The following is a 17,195-nucleotide window of genomic DNA, read 5'->3' as shown; positions in this document are numbered from 1 at the left end:
AAAGATTAGATAAGTTTTTTTTCTAGACTTTTTTCTGCTTCTCAGTCTAGAAATCTTGTCAAGCTGCCAGAATCAATCCCTAGTTAATACCTCTGGGACTCCAGTGGTGATGGTCCACCCATGAAGTCCTCCCTACATGAATGCTCACACCAGCCATAAACCACTGTGTTAATCCATCACCTAATCCCAGCTGACATGGTGTCTGTGGCATTATCTTGTCCTGCTTTTACCCTTCTCTAGCATGTCAAAGCTGCCTGCTTCTCACATGTTTTTACCATATTTGACAGATTTAGCTTGATTCAATGAATGGAAAATGCCTTTCGGTCTTTTCTAACACAGAAACCCCAGACAGACTTTTCATTAAATTCTTGTAATTCTAGGGTTCTTTTTCTTCAATTTCTCCCAAGCCTGAAGACTCCTGAAAATCCCACAAATCACCTTGACCTCTCCACGCTCTGCCTATAAAATCACTTCCATTTTCCTTGTGCTTCTTCCATTTCTGTACATTACCTCTGGATGACGTATAAGCAGCAAGCTGGTGTCACAACTGTCCAGCTCTTGTATTCTAACTGTTCCCATAGCTATTTACACACCTATTAAAGTATCAAAGTATGGACACCAGCCGCAGGACTGCTTGGTGGGTCATGGCTTTGTGTCAGGCACAGAGGTGCCTCAGGGCACCAACACATAGCTGGAATTGTTCAGCTGCTTGCAAGAAAGGTGTTTGGAGACAAAGGGGGGAAAAAGGTAAAAATACATCTGTAGGGAAAATAAACCTGCTATCTCACCCATTCTATGGTTCCTGAGAACTTAGCAGGTGTACTGCTCAAACTGAACTGAGCTCACCTACGTTATTTACTCAAAAACAAAGTAGAGGAAAGCTTTGCAAAAATAACAGCAACTATATGTGTAACACTGGTTGTGGAAGTACATAGTTTTTATTTTATTCATAAGCTTACTTCAAAAATTATGAATGAACAGGAAAATTTATCATCAAAAAGCTCCTTTGATTTCCTTCCACAGAAGTTTGTCTCACAGACAGTTTCTATTAAGTGGGAATTTTTTTAAGCTTATGGAACATTAAGTTCTTGTGGATCCTGTAATACGTACAGACTTCTATAAAACTTTAAAAGATTCATTGATAAATTAATTCAAACTTTCACACTTTTTAAGACTTGATTCTAAATGCTATTTTTTTTTTGAGGCACTGATATTAAAATACTTGTTTAATAGAAAAATCTACATAATTCTTGATGTTTCAAAACATTTATTGGCTTTATTATTTTGCAAGTTGTCTTCTGCCAAGTTACATTTTCTAACAATGAAGTCTGAAAAACGCTGCAGAAGAAAGAACTAAAGTCCAAGTTAATTAGGGATGTATTACAACAGTAACTGTTGCAACCTTGTTCCACAACAGTGTACAAAATAATTCATAAACACAGAAAAGTACGAACAAAACCTTCATTCTTCCTGAAGAACGTATACATAACCAGTGTCTAAAAGTCGGAAACTGTATGCCTATTAGAAAACAGGTGATAAGTAGAGATAATTAAATATGCAGAATTTTTACATTTCTTTCCTCTGAAATATGTATTGGGTATTCCAATCTTTGCTAGTACTATAACTATTTTAGTACCTTGTGGATATGTAATTAAATCCTGAGTTACACTCCTTTGATAATCTTACTTTAAAAAAAAACATTAAACACCACATTTACATTTCAAACAACACACTTAATTCAACAGCTCTTTGTCAACCCAAGAGCACCTGAAACCAAGACCACCAGGACAAACTGAGACATATGCAGCCTTCTAAAATCCAACGGTCACATGTAAACTACCAGTGAAGCAACGCCAGAAATGATAAAACTATTAAATGCTTTCATATAACAATGCAGTAAAGTTTTGCTAAATGGGAGATAGTAATTTCTGGCCTGGTCCAAACTTCATTACAGAGATTATGACAAAATAGTGATTACTTCATTGATTGCCAATTTTATCACTAGAAGAATAGATTCAAAACCAGTTCATTGGGTTTTATATTCAACCATTATTCAAAACAGCATTTTGACAGTTCAGACTGAACTTTGTTGCTTGGAAACTAAAATGACTTTAAGGAAATAACAAGCTATCCTTGAAAAAGCTCATAGAGCTCACAATTATATATTTCTGTTAAACAATGAAACCATCTCTGAATAGTTAAGAACTAAGGCATCAAAACACACAGAAAAAACCATTAAGCAAGGATGCATTTCAACATCAAGAAGAATCCTTCCACTCATTTATCTAATTTTCAAAGTGGAATTTTGACACTAGATACTTGAGGAAAATTTATGACAACGATCACTATTGTAAATTGTAATTTGTAAATCATTGAAGCTTAAACAGACCACTTCTTACTCTGTGCAAAGATGCCAAGCTGAAGACCACTACTTACTGGAGATTTCACATTATTCACATTCTCAGGAGGATAAAAACGTTCTGTGAGAACTCTGCAAAAGTTAAATGCTTAAAAGCAGAAAAATATTGCCTCTTTTTTACACCTCATTAAAATACAAGTCTAAGTTTCATTAAAATCTTGTAGCCTTGAAGACTCATGTTTTTGCTTATTTTGCAAATTCATCCTCTCAGTCATTTTTCCAATCAAATTACTGCTTGTTAGGATTTACCTCAATTGGTGTGTTTATTTAAACCAACTAGGACTGTGTATCACATTGCTCCCCAGGAACTAAAAACTGCTCTAAAATTTATGAAAACTAACTTTACCATTTTGTATAGCACTGACTGCCTACTTTGTATGGCAAATAAAAGTGTACAGGGTGTCTGGAACACAGAAACTGACAAGATTTCAGGATGCTTCACAGAGAAAAACTACTAACAAGATAATGCAACTTGAAACAAAAATAAGTGAAACATTCAAGTAGAAGACTTTTCAAACCTAAGTCTGTTTGCATTAAAAGCAGTGTTTTACCCACTTTGTTCAATGCTTGGGTAAAAACTTCTTGATCGTATGTAGTCATTACTCTGACAGAAAACACAACGTTCACTGACCCAGGTTACTCCTGGAACCACGAATGGAAAATGGACCCAGTTTCTAGCAGCTTTACACACAGAAGGAAAAAATGCTGATTTCCTTAAACTGAAATGAAAACAAAAATTTTCTATGCATATTCTCTCAAATTAGAGTAATCCCTTGTTAAACAGCAGACTAATCCCCAACTAATACTTTGCTTATTTTTCCCTCCCACCACAGAGTCAATGGAGAAATCTCTCTGATCTCTTAAAACAGGAGGTCTGCTGGTGCTGGATTCAGCACTGTCCACCCCAAAGCAATGCTCTAGTAGCTAACTTTGATGAATTCTTCAGTTAAGATGCTTTACTTCTCAAGGCTAGAAGTAGCAATAGTACCGAGGACACACAAGGAACATGGATTCTTCTCTATCTCCCTTTTTCTTCTCCCCACTAAACAGTCAAAGAAACTGCTTGGCACCAACAACTCCTCACCAAATACTGAAAAACCTAAAGTTTTTAGGCTGAGAGGACTGCTAACACAGGCTTTTTCAGGACAGTTTTCTCTGTGGCATTTGCACACAGGTTTGATCTCACTGTCAGCATTCAAGTTGAACCTGAGAATAATGCAGTATTCTCTCCAAGACAGATTACAACTAGATAATTTCCTAACACGGTTCAAGTTTGGTGCATTTAAAGTTGTTATTCCCTTTAAAAGCATAAGCAAATAAATTATATTTTTAAAACAAAGGTTGTGTCAATTTTGCGCCAAGGATCTTGCTTATAGCCTTTAATAAAGGTCTGACTGTTCTTGCACCAGACGCCTCTGTGTTGGTGCAATCTTTCCTCCCCAGCCCCATCAGGCATTACAATAAATTGTTATAGAGAGTAAGTTACATCAAACATTTGTGTTTTGTAATATATAACAGACATATTCTTTGAGAGATCCAGTTCCTCCTCAGAAAAGCCAAGAAGGGAAGGGGATAGTCAATCTAAACCCTTTAATAATTTTTCTATGCATTATATAATTGTTAGCTTGGGTATAGTCATCAACTTTCATAACTATGACCCATTTGATCTATCCTGTATTCCAACTGGAACACCCTGCTTACAAAGACTAATCTATCAGAAATAACATGTACCTTTTCTGTTGCTGGTAGACTTGGGTTTACCTACCACAGGGCACACATTTGCATTTTGCAGATAGGAACTTATGCCATAATGTATATATACACAAGCAATTTTTAAAAAAGTCAAAGTATCTGTAAATAGCAAAAAAAGCCTCACTCAAGCTTTAATAAAAAGCATAAGTAAATATAATAGGAATAAATATTCAAAAGAAACCTTTATGCATGGCAAAAAAAAATAAATTCAGAATTAGATAGTCATTTCTGAAACAACAAATACTTTAAATAAAAAAAAGAATTCCAGAGAAAAAGTACTTAAGACTTGTCACTAATTGCAAGCATGCAAACATTTACAGCTTACTACCTAGGGCAGAGACTGGATGGTATTCCATTATACAAAAGAAATATCAAAGAAAAAAACACAGCACAAAACAAAATGCCATGTATTCACGTAACTGTTTTGGTGCAAGCACATTTGGTTTTGGTGCAGTCACATCAAGCATAATTCTCTCATGCTACTAAGATACCTGGGAAAAGGAAATAAAATCATGTCTAGTCTTATCTAGATATCCATAACCTGAAATCACAAAAATTCTGCTCCTTTAATTGCCAGCAGCTCTTTTTTCAGTAATAGAGTCAATTTTTCATGGGGGTTTTTCAACTGCAAAGTGCTCTTTTGCTGTTACGTGTTTTTCAACTATTTTCATGCATTTGAAAACTTCAAGAACATCTTTACTCATTTGGTGAAGGGGACAGGAGTATAAAGGGAAAAGACAAACAAGTTCAGTCTCTTTTTTCCTGAATCCAGCCACAATATCTCAGATAACATCTTGGGACACCCATTGTTTTCACTCCTTACAAGAAGAAATTTTTCCTAAGAATAACTGCCCTATACAATGAACCCTTGACTAATACCCAGTAGTTTCTGTTGAAAAACTACTTGGCAGGAAATAAACATTCTTCCAGTAGCTGAGCCTGACCCAGAAACCATACAGTGTATGATGGTAAGTACATTAGAAATATGACACACGGGCAAAGCATTTAAACTTTAGCTATACCAAAAGAAAGCAATCACACGTAAAGAAATCTGTTTTCAATAAATGTATTTTCTTGAAAGACATCCAATCCAGTTCTTCACATGTTCCTGGAGAGCTCTCCATACATCAGGGAAAAACAAACAAACTCCCTATCAATCTCTGTTAGTCATTGATCTACTCACCAAAGAAAAAAATAAACATCTTCAGTAACAACAGGTTTGAAATCAGTTCAATTTCCAGTGAAAATAAAAACATTCTAAATGCATTAAATGTTCCATGCCTGATTGTATGACATATTCAAATAAAAGTATATCAAGCTCCCCTGAAGACTCAGCTCTTTATTAAAGAAGGAGGAATCCACAAAACCACAGTTCTTTCCACAATCATATAGCCAGTTTGGCATACAACCAATCAAAAAAACCAGCCCAAATGAAAAATTTTCAGTCAGCTGGACAAAGTTTTATGGTCTGTGCTGGTCACTCACACCAAACTGGTTGATCGACAGAGACAAGACAACAGACAATCTTCTGCTACTTCCCTGGACTGACCATCCCAAAAACCTTGTCCACCAAAACCATGTACTATAGACACTAAGGGACAGCCAGGATAACATGTACATCCTTTAACTCTGTTAACAGCCTTCAATTGCTTGAGGACCATCAGCTGCAAGTCCTAATGGTACCACTCCTGCACTGGAGGCAATTTTCTTGCAGATCTGCAGGAAGGGGTATCATGCTGCTGCCAAAGGAACACTTCAGCACTTTGCTTTCAGCTAACCCTGTTTTACTTGAGATACTCTAAGTATACTAAGATACTGTCCCTGAGCCAGAGGGAGAGTACTGAAGGACAAATGAACTCTTTCACCAGCAGCTGCCACCACCACCTACTTGCTGATACCATTTTTTTCTAGGGGAGAGAAGAACAGGAGCCCAGGAGCCTGCTGGGCTTCTGGTCATTCATTCAACCCTCAGCCTTAATTGAGAGACTGAGGAAATAAGGCGGATTTCACACCAGAGAAAAGGCAAAGTGGAGCTTGGGAGCTCCTGAAATAGTTAAAGATGGCACTATAATTTGGCATTTTTGACCTTTTAAGTATCTGAACCTGCAACATTATTAACGACCTCGGCTCGTGTGCATTTCACATAGGGGAAAACAGAAAGAAAGCAGAAGTGTTCTGTGGTACAATCATTTACTACACGTTTCTATTTCTAGGCAACTTCAATGTTTTCCCAGATCTGCATCTGGAAAAATGGGCAGGTATAGCACAGCAACGTGCATAACAGCTACAAACAAAAATATTTATGTCATTTAAAAATCCAGTTCTGGCATGGAAGGTCATATTGCTTACAAAAACATCTCCATATTTGTCAAAATGCCTCAGTCTTACCACAAAACCACAGTGCCATCATTTACAATATTCAGTCAGAAACCAATACTATAAAAAAACTGGGTAACTGCAAAAGTAAATGGAAATATTGAAAAGAATCATTATCATATCATATACTCTGGACACCAGACTGGGCCCTCCAGGGAAGTGGTCTCGGCACCAAGCCTGGCAGAGTTCAAGAAGCATCTGCACAATGCTGTTGGGCACATGGTGTGACTCTTGGGGATTGTTCTGTGCATGGCCAGGAGTGGGACCTGATGATCCTTGTGGGTCCCTTCCAACTCAGCATATTTCATGATTCTGTGATTATAAAACTCTCCATACACCAGTCCCAGTGATTATTTGAATCGATCATCATGAAATCAGTTTGGAAAGTTCAGAATCCAAATATATTCCTCAATTCATAACTAAAGCCATAAGAGGAACTAAATGAGTTGAATTAGGCCAGAAAAATCAGTTCTCTGGTTAGAAGCTACACCAAACACATACTATTGCAAAGTCTGTCTCTCCAATCAATTGATTCTTTACATACTAGATTCTCCAAACTGTCTATCTCCAAACATTTAGAAACCACAGCAGTCACCACATTAAGTAGGATGTTTTAATAACCCAACCCCTCCTTGAAACTTACCGGAAAGTGAAGCCCTCAGCATGATGGAAATTCTTTCAATGGAAACATCTTTTAGAAAAAGCAGTGCTCAATCTCCACTACTCCATCACAGTTACAAACTCATTTAAATGCATCAGCATCTTAATTTCACATAAAACTAGTTCTTATTTCTGTAAATGGTACAATAATTTAATCTAAAAATCTAAGAAAAATAACATTTCCCCTTGTTGATTACACAATAGTTCATTCTTTTCTATTTCGTCTTTTCCTCAAGCATTACTTTCCATCCCTATTTCTATCCTTATCTCACAGGGATTTGTCACAAATGTAATGGCCTTTTTTACAAATTCCTTCTTCCCCCTTTCTGTGAATTCATATTCTCTAGGTCAAAGATTACAAATCTCTACAGCTTATACTTCAAAGTTTTGCTGTAGAAAACTGATCTGCTGAAATCTTACTCTTAATAGTGTACAAGAAACAAATTTTCCAAAGTATTCTCCTTGATTATCCTTGGTGTTGACCTCCATAATAAAAGTAAAATATTTCCAATGTACTGTGCTGAAACTCTATCCCTATTTGACTCTACAAACACTTTCTTACCCCTAAACACCTGAGAGTAATTCTTTTCAGTTTTTATCAGACTTCCCACTGAAAATCTCCTTTGGCAATAAATGCATTGGCTTCCCTTAAAATCACCGCTTGTATGCTGACCCGAGGAAGTAAAATATTTATTTTGTATCAGGAGAAAAGAAAAGCCCTACTGACAGACCACTCAGGCTTTTTTTCTGAGTGAATATATATGCCAAGACCAAGGACCACTAGTTATTGGGACTTACTAAGTTGTCTTTGACTGATTACCTATTCCAACTTTTGCAAACATTAGAGAACCAGTATTTCCATATTCATTCACTATTGATACTTCTACAACTAAAAGCAGTCTTCAGTCTCATTTCTTGCAAAGGGTAAAGCAGCACTAAAATAACTTCTAATGAAAGAATTTTTCAGAACAATGCTGGATCACTTTCAAAATATTAAAAGACACAGACACAAGCACTTCTATCAGTAACATTTACCTCAATGTTATAATGTTATTTCCCAGCAATTGTTTTTGTACATCTTCATTTCATTAAAGAAGAAGGCACTATCTACTATATGCATGACTGAATTAAAGACTGAATTCATTCTCTGTCTTTCAGTACTGTTCACCATGGTCCTGGAACTTCTGGAACTATAATAACCAGTGCATTCAGCACCTTTCATTACATTGAAAAACTCATACATTTGGCAGCCTTTGCACAGCAAGATTCCGCACAGAAAACAGAGAGGACAGAGAACAGCTTTAATTTATTTACCTGATTTAACTTCTTCTTTGTAATAAGCTGATTAGCATTACTGAATTGGAGCTCCAAAACTATCATAATGAGGGCATTTTATATGTTGATTGCTTATATTTTTATTGTTCTGGAAAATTGTTAAAAACTGAAAAGAATGCGAAATTAATTCTGTCTTAATTTGATTTTTAAAAGCTGTTTCATGCAATAGCTTCCATATTTTTAATAAGAGTACTACCCTAATCAAACAAAATAAGCCTACAGATTTGTGTCATTGAAGGTCAAGAATGACTGAGTCAGAGAGAACTATCACAAATTTACGCATTTTGAATTAATAAGCGTCACTACTATTGTGGTCAGCATATAATTATGCTGGGGTTTTGTTTGTTTCATTTATCTGGGTTTTGCCAATTTGTTTTTTTTTTTTTTTTTAATTTGCATCTTTTCTTCTGTTCCTTTAAAAGGTGAATTTTCATCAGCAGTGAGAATCAGACTGTCCTTCAATGATGTAAACATGTTTAAGACAACTCTATCTTTAGTAGAAAATTCCTGTTTGGTTTTTTAAATTTAAATGTTGGAGTATGATTAATAGCATTTTTCATGTCCTAAAATAATAAGTTAACTTGCCCCTGTTTTAAGAATTTTTTAACTCTTAAATGGAAATGGAAATGTGATTAGCAAATAAAACAAATGTACATAATGATCCAAATTAAACAAAATTACATGCCTTGTAACGAAAAGACAACTATCAAAATGAGTTTTGCATTTCAAATTTTCTCTTTTCTTATAAATATCTTAGAAATGCATGGGTTCTGATTGTGCATTAAAATTAATATATAGTAAGGTTTCAGTCCTAATTGTATAGGACAAACATGAAAAACATACCTTTTTGTCCTAACAGTTTCCAAGGAGTTTCTCGATTCTGAATAAATTAGGTGTTAAGCTATGAAAGAAAACACACCTTTGCACCTGCCTGGTAGCTTCTGGTTTGCCCTTTCAACACACTCTCAATTTCAGATACTTGGTTAGTAATTTTTACCAGATCATACATACTATTGTCCTTTAACCTCAGCATCACAACATGTCCTGCTGGATATTAGTAGAGATTACTGATTATAAGTGTAATTTAAAACATTTAGTAATGAAATATATAAACATTAATTGAAAGACCACTGTTTCTTAACCTAGTTATAACCATATTATCACTTGGACTTTAAACTTTGTTGTTCTACAGGTGGTGCCTGTATAATCAATAGAGATATCGAATGTATAAAGATATTAACATATTTAAGCATTCAACATTTAACAATTCCACTAAATTACCAATTTTTTACAATTATTCTACACTTCTTAGTCTATAATAAAAAAATCATTTATCACTTCTTGTTAAACTTCTTTCAAAAAGCACTTAAAACACTTAGAAAAATAACGCTTGCTTAACTGCCTATCTCTAGTGGACCTTTTATCTAAGAGGTCTTTCAGTCTAATTCTTTGATATACCAGTTAAAACTGCTTAATTTTTCTATTTTATATGGTGAAAGACTGGAAAGCTACTGCCTATACAACATTTCCCAAATGTTTTTTTATTATATTCTGGTAACTCATTATTTCCCACCCATGATTACCTTGTCTCCAGGTAAACAAATTAATTCACTTCAGCTTGTTCCTTAAATATCCCCTACATGTTTAAGCAACCTCAACATCTGAAGTTATTCATATCACAATTACTTAGAATTTAAAAATTATTGAGGAAGAGACTACCTCTTGAACAAAATGTATCTATTTCACCTATACAATCACTTTAATGTCAGGAAAAAGAGAAGGCCAAAAATTTGTAAGGCATCTACACAGAAGAACTTCAGGCACTGGACAACCAATAGTACTTAGTTTTTGCCTAACTCAAGGTGAACTTCTAAGATGCAAAATGATGTTGATAGTTTTAAGGAAGCATGCTGGGGCAGGAGTTAATTAGCATGCTGGAACTGTGTATATCAGTATTTTCTCTAAAGCAAGTCACATAGCAGATTCTTAATGTGCATGTTTTGGTTCATTATATCAGGTCCTGCAAATATGCATTTCACTTTGAAAACAATACTAGCCAACTGAGAAACAATATTCACTTCAGTTCTTCACAGACATTTTACTAAAAAAAGCTTCAATTTCTTTATAATAGGGCTCTTGCAGTGGGTGGGGAAGAAAAGCACATAAGAGGAAATGAGTCGAACAATCCCAAATGAAATTCAAAGCATTTTGATATCAAAATTAGCACAAAAGACGTCAAGGTCATGAGTAGGAGATAACTGGATTCATGACCATCTGACGTAAGATTTCCTTTCTGTTTGAAACCCAGAGCCAAGCAGCGTACCAGGCAATTTAGAGCACCCCAATGCAACTGCCCTTGGCAATGTTTTGCTGTAGTCAAACACTACCACCTAAAGAAGCCTGGCAAAACATGAGGTCCCCAACAGCACAACAGCATTACTGACTTTCAAAACGGTGAGCTTACTGTTATTTCTGTACAAATACTGAACACAAAGTTACTGAGTGCCAGTGTTTAGGATACGGGTTTCAATGTTAAAACCTATTAATGGCTTAAGCCTCCACTTCCAGCACAAAATCTTCAGAAAAGTACAAGGTGTATTTTATCTTCTTTATGCCATTTACACTTATTTTTTTATGTTACTCACATGAAATATCATTTTATCGTTATTTCATTATGCTTATCAAGCAAGTATACCTTCTTGAATGTTTTTGTTTCCAAAGTAAAAGCTGTTCCACGTGTTGACTATGTTACTTTTATGATTTATCAAAAGATGTAAGCAGAATTTCCTCTGAAGTCTGTAGAAAAAGCTAAATTTAAAAGTTTACTTGATGAAGGGTGGATTTAAAACCAAACCACTTGTTGTACTGGCACTGGTGAACAGCAGGTATAAAACACTTCACAAAGAGTGCAAAACCCACAGAGGAACTGCATATGATTCAAAATAGTATGCCTGTGGTAAGTTCCAAGCTGTTGTGGTTACACTACTATAAAAGCTCCCAAATAATTTGATCTGGGAGAAGACACAAGAGTAATCAGCGCTGAAAAAGAGATCCAAAGATCTCTTGCATCACCTCTGTCTTCTGCTTTTCACTGAAGGGGAAGGACGAGAATGAAGAAAGGAAAGAACAACTATCTCTGTCAAATTCAAGTTAAATTACAATGTAGGAGAAGCAGACAACTACCTCGAGATAAGGCAGAGTCTGGTTTGTAGTACCTGGCATGTATGCTGGACAGTGTGACTGTCTAGCAGCACAGGGCTGTTTCAAAATATGATTTGTTAGCTCACCCTGAGGTACCTATCTCCAGGTCTGTAATGAGACTTATGCCATAAAACTGTAAAGATTCATCTATTCAAATGTAGCAACAGCTGTATGTCTTCATCTATTCAATTTAGCAATAGACAGGATTAGTGTCTCCTCCATGCCATCTGGTCTGTGGAACTAATTATTTTAATTGCTTAATTTGCTGAAGTGGAGCTTATAACATTTATGCCTTCCAGAGCAAAGCTTAGGCGGAGCGATGCAAATGTTGTGTGCTGGTGCTCATATTTCTCTTTGCAACTTCCTGTCATCACTTCATAAAAGAAATGCAGTGTTACTGCTCAATATGGCTTAAGGATTGTCCTATCACTACCTTTCAAAATGTCACAACACTGAGTGAAGAGAATCTAAGGGGAGAAAAGTCTTCAGAACTAAAGCTCAATGGGAAACATTTGGGAAAAAACTGGAGGCTTCATATTTTTGGCTTATTTTAGAAAGTGCGTTGACACTGGACAGTGGAACAGCTCAGGTGTTGAACATAATTGTCAAGAATAGTTGAGAAAATATGAAGAAACTTTAGCACAGAAAGAACGGTTTCATTCTTTCCCCCATACCAGTAATAGCACTGACCCAAACTGGCAAAACCAAGAGTGCAGTAGAAAACTTCTAGGCAGAAATCATTAGCTAGAAAATGAAATTACTCAATATTGTCTTTTTGATAGTGGTACAAAACCACTTTAGTTATTCCTGAGTAATTCTTGGCAGACTGGATCTCTGATTCCCCCTCCTCCCTGTCCCTTCCAACCCCCATAATAACACAGGAGAAGAAAAACAGGAGTCAAGCACCACCACATTAATTATTTTGAAGCACCACCACATTAATTATTTTGAAGCATGCTAATGAGTTTGGTGTATCCTCAGACGCATTTGTGTCATGTAACATCTTCTGTCAAATATGTCATCTGTTTAAGCAAAATTAAATATGTTCTGAAAATGTGTGCCTTGAGACTGAAATCATAACCATCACCAAGAGGTCACTCTTGTGAGATTGCTTTCTGAGGTAATAAGGTTTATTTCTAGTGTTCTGGCGACCTTGTGATCTTGTATAGAATTCACTAAGGATTGGTTTTATAAGACACCTGGCTTTTCTCATCTTCTAAAGCACTTTTTGGAACATGTGTTCTAATAATAAATACAATTCATAGTAGTTAAGAACTATTGGGATATCAGTGAAGGATCTCCACAGGATAGAAGAGGGCTGTGATCCATTTATTACCCTCCTGAAGGAAGTGATTTATATCTCCCTCAGCTCTCCAGTACATCCCAGATCCCAACAACTTTCACTAAAACTTTCAACATGATGTGAAACAAATTTATTAAAATGAATTTTCCTCCTCCTTAATCCCCTCCTCCATTCCACCCACAACTAAAAGCAACTATCAAAATCTTATTTAATGTACCCCTAGAATTCAAGAAGGGGTTAAAGACAGAAACAGGAACTCCTAGTACAGAGATCTAATAGTTTTGCTGAACATACAGGTGCTGTCATTCCCCTGGTTATGCTACATGTCTCTCTCTATTACTCCAACTGTGGTTTGAGAGGTCTGATCAGGAAGATATATGACTTGAGAAGCAAAAGAATAAGGAAAAAAAGAATAAGGAAAAATGTTTGCTTCAAACCTGTCTAGATGAGCCTTTTGGGAGGAAGACTGCTCCCTCTCCTTTTTGAACTCTTCCCTTAAATGCTGAATTTGTCCAATGTAGAACCACCATCAAATAAAAAAAAGGCAGAGCAAGCAATTTGGCAAGGAAGTGGCCGTTTACTTTTGAAAATAAAAAGAATATATTTCTATGATAAATGATATAACTTCTTGCATAACCATTTAAAGCCTATCAATGTGAAATTAACAAAACAGCAAAGTTGTGTTCAATCTCATAAAGCTCAAGACACCAATTCTGTTAATCTCTATCAGCCTTCTGTTCAATCTCTATCAGCTTTTCCATTTTACAGAGGCACATAATTTTTCAGATTTGAAAGAACTGAACACTAACTAGCATGCTTCTTTAGTAAGAACAATTTAAACAAAAAAAATTCCCTTTTTTTATACACACAGAAAACATTAGTTGCTGGCGAAAATGACACTCTGAAGTATTATTTAAGTGCAAATTAAAGGGCAGTTGACAGAATTCCCAACCACATACATCTATGTATGACTAAGGATATAAAACAAGATCCCATGTGACCTTTCAATCTTAGGCATAATGATTAGCCTATAATATTGCTAGTCTGCTCCCAGCTCTCCTGAAGTCTTATTAAAACACCCTTTTCAAGACACATTTCTCTGCCCCAACAGGCATATTCCTTTACTGCCAAGAAAAGCAAGCAGGAGGGAAGTGTATGAAATCCTGCGTATGCTGTACGACGTGCTAGGAAAGCCAAGCCACCAGCTTGCAGGCATGCTGTCACCAGGTGTAACCAGCAGCAGAAAACCCAGGCAGAAAAGGGGCCCATAGCAAGCTGACAAAAGCTGCAAAGGTAGAGGTAGCCAGTGTAGGCAGTCAGGTTAGGGTAGGATACACCTGGGATATCCCAGGTAGGATAAACCTGAGCAGGCTGCTGGAGTACCAGGCACATGGCAGCTTCACCTCTTTCACTGCTGGCATAATACAGCACTAAATAAATGATGTTTCTAGCCCACCATTTTAATTCATTTTGCTTCATACTTTCAAATTCACTGAAATGGAAGAGTAAACCTATTTCATATATCAAGAAGCTACAGTGGGATGATACTCTATGTGTTTTGAACTGGTTTGGTTGTGGGTGGTTTTTTTTTCCTTTGGTGTTTTTTTTAGATCATCCCTCACTTTTCCCATTTTTGCCTAGCTTCTAGGCAAAAAATCCATTTTTTTCTTTCCCATCCTGTTATTTGAGCTCTGACTGCACTTTCAGCAGTAATTTGTGGCTTAACAGCTTAGTTCAACCCATCTTCCACTATTAACAGTTTCTGATTTACTTTCTTACAATAAAAGGTAGGTAAAGATCCCCCAACTGATAGAGCAATAGCAGGTTTCTGGTTTTATCAAAAACCTACCCCCATTTGTTCCTGTTTTCTCCCTCCCATTTTTCTTTCCAACCTAATACTTCTCACTTCTCCTGAACATTCACCCAAATGGAAGAAAAACAATCAGACAACCTTAAAAAATATCATACTGCATCCAGAGACACATTTTAGTTGGCAGTACCTTCACCTGCATTTCTCTGTATGTTATACAGTCATGACTAAATATTCCAGTGGAATGTAAAATAACTGGTTTTGCTTTCAAATGCTGCTTCCTTTTCTGAGAAAAATGGTTGAAAGAATTACTGGCTTTAGAAATCTTTAACCTTAGTTTTGCAGATCCAAACCCCATTTAAGCAAAAACTGGACAGAGAAAATCCGCAGTATCCAGAAAAAGTATCTCCTCCTCACTAGCTACTAGCTGAAGCACATTCCAGAGTACCCAGAATGATAATTTCAAAAATCATTCCAAGGACTGCATTATTAGTTGTTCAGATTTCTAAAATAATCAGAAAAAGGTTTTGAAAATGATCATTCCAATTCCTCTTGAAGTTTTCCTATTAGGAAAAAACCCTTAAATTTATGAAAACTGTTTGTTATAAAGAAGGGATATATTTAATATTTGGAGGTTGGCAGTAATTTTTAACCAATATGCCCTCATTTCAAAAAGAGCTGCAATCAAATATTTTCAAGTAATTAAAATAATGTAAACAAGACATAGCCAGTCCTACAATGGTAGGGCCTAAAAGGTAGTTGAAAAATGCTTTCTCTTACAAACCAACAATGTAGCCAAGTTTGTTTAAGGGCTGAAAAGCAGCATATGCCTACTAAGCAATATTCATTTAAAAATATGTTTATCAGCTGCAGACGCAGCACAGGAGCAGGTGAGGGTGGAAATGGGGAAAGGAAGAAAAATTAGAGTAGAATAAGACAGAAGAGTCCCAGCATCACTAAGCTACAGCCTATAAAGGCTCATGCACTTTTCAGACAACCCTAAAGGAATGTAGAAGGTTTACCACGTCTTATTCAAGCTGTTCTATAAGAATTTTTATAATCCCTTTAAAAGACTGATATTGCAAAGAATCGCATTTACACCTCCTCCCTTAATCTAGCATAATTAATCTTTCTACAGCACTCTGAACTAGTAAATAATGAACTGGCAAAACGAGAACCCATGAAATCAATTTGTATGAAAATTCTGTGGGTTCGAAATCCATTTTCTACTGATAAATAGCTGTAGAAGTCACTCGTTCTTTGGCATCTAAATGAAAATTATACACCAGCATAGTGTCTTCATGAAGATGATAGATCAAAAATTACTTATGCTACGTATGAAAATAACACCATTCATGGTATCTTCTCCGATTCCTTCTTAGCACTGTTAGAAACACTGATATTTAAAAAATTATGATCCTGATGGAACTCAGGAATGAAAACCTTAGCTGGAAAGTTATTCAAGTTATTTGATTAATTTAGCACATATAAATCATTAAACAACTTTTAACTATTTTTGGAAACTGAGCTTGTTACTATCAAGCACAAATACATACAAATACGCAATTATATCCACATGACAAGAATGCTTAATGGAAGAAAACATAAATGCATTAAGATTAAAGGAAATACTTAAAACCACAGAATCTCTGTCTACTGTGGGGTCATCTCCCAAAATGTCACAGCCCATGCTAATCAAATCCTTTGCATTACTGCAGTTGCAGCACAAGAAGTCAGACAAATGTACTTGGTAAGAGAACCCCTTCATGAAGGCTTCTGTCATGAGACTGTCAAACTGTCTAACATAACAATTTCCAGTACTCAGGTTTAATCGAGCTAGACAAAAATGTTGGAGGCACTCCAACTGTTTTATGGCTTAGGGCATCAAGGATCCTGAGATCACTTCCCAAGTGCTGTCAGATTCTACATCTCCCAGATTTGGAATCCTGGCTTCTCTGACAGTCTCCTAATGAATGACCACAGGAAATTCCTCTACAGCAACTCCATGTCTTCATCAGCAAAAGAAAAATGCAGCAGCACATCCAAAATGCCCTCCTTCAAAGACTCATACATCATAATGATTTTAAAGGAAACATCAGCTTTTCAGGATTTAAATACATAGCACCATAATGATAATTTTTTACATTCCTGTCTGTTTTAGCAAGCAGGAGTGTGATGGACACAGACAAGTGCCTGCTGTTCACGTGTGACAACAAGACTTAGCTATATAAAGATGACAAAGGGCTAACAAAACTGTAATATGAAGAAAAAAAAGAATCTAAAAAAATCTTGACAAAGCCTATAGACCCTTCTTTTGAAAAAAAATTAAATAAATCTAC

The 17,195-nt window shown here is 36.0% G+C and overlaps 1 protein-coding gene across 3 annotated transcripts in view; it reads right to left on the bottom strand.

The window, feature by feature from the left end:
* Positions 1–17,195, bottom strand: part of TTC27 (tetratricopeptide repeat domain 27) — a 112,065-nt gene that overhangs the window by 35,834 nt on the left and 59,036 nt on the right. The gene's annotated exons all lie outside the window — the stretch shown is intronic.

The sequence above is a fragment of the Ammospiza caudacuta genome, chromosome 3, assembly GCF_027887145.1.
Source record: "Ammospiza caudacuta isolate bAmmCau1 chromosome 3, bAmmCau1.pri, whole genome shotgun sequence".
In the NCBI taxonomy this organism is placed as follows: Eukaryota; Metazoa; Chordata; class Aves; order Passeriformes; family Passerellidae; genus Ammospiza; species Ammospiza caudacuta.
Note: the sequence above shows the minus strand (reverse complement) of the source record. Positions and strands in the feature narration are given on the sequence as shown.